We start from the raw sequence: 870 nt of genomic DNA, 5'->3' as shown, positions 1-870 counted from the left end.
CTGGCTTCTGGCTTCTGGCTTCTGAAAAATGACAACCCAACAGGAGCTCCCAGCTGTCTCAATCCAGGCCTGGGAGTGCTTCTAGAGGCCCAGCAAATGGTTGGGTCCCAGGGTATGTGTTTATGTTACTACAGACTGCAGGGGACAAGGGAGAGCGCCACAGGTGGGAAAGCTTTTATCTTGCTTTTTTTCCTCCCTCATGTAATCTTTCCATGGGCAGATTAGGGTCTACTCTAACCCCACTGCAAGACAGAACAGAATCACTGGTCCTGCATGGACAGGAAATGGAGCCTGTGGTTACATCGGGCAGGCTTAATGCCAGGGGATAGAAAGGAAATCCTAGTGCAGACAGAGCCACCTTCCTTCTAAGAACTGCCACTCCTGAAGGTCCTGGCCAATAGGATAAGGTGTAAGGACATAAAAGGAAGTAGAAAAATTGTCCTTATTTACAGGTGATCTGACTATCTACATCAGGCACCCTCAAACTACAGCCCACAGGCCACATGTGGTCCTCAGGACATTTTGCCACTGCTGCCTGTCCTGCTTAGCAGCTGACTTGTCCTGGGGCCCACAGTCCAGCCCTCCAACAGTCTGAGGGACAGTGAACTGGCCCCCTGTGTAAAAAGTTTGAGGACCCCTGGAAAACCTCACTGACTTAATAGAAGAGCAATATTCAACCAGAAAACATAATAGAAAATATGATAACTTTCGCAAACTTCGAAACTACAAAGTATCTAAAAAACCAACTTAAAATCATTTCGGGCTCAGCGCCTGTGGCTCAAGTGGCTAAGGCGCCAGCCATATACACCCAAGGTGGCGGGTTCGAATCCAGCCCGGGCCCACCAAACAACAATGATGGCTGCAACCAAA

Source organism: Otolemur garnettii, unplaced genomic scaffold, assembly GCF_000181295.1.
Source record: "Otolemur garnettii isolate 467f Iridium unplaced genomic scaffold, OtoGar3 scaffold00011, whole genome shotgun sequence".
NCBI classification, from domain to species: Eukaryota; Metazoa; Chordata; class Mammalia; order Primates; family Galagidae; genus Otolemur; species Otolemur garnettii.
The sequence above is the reverse complement of the archived record's forward strand: the minus strand, read 5'-3'. Positions refer to the sequence as shown.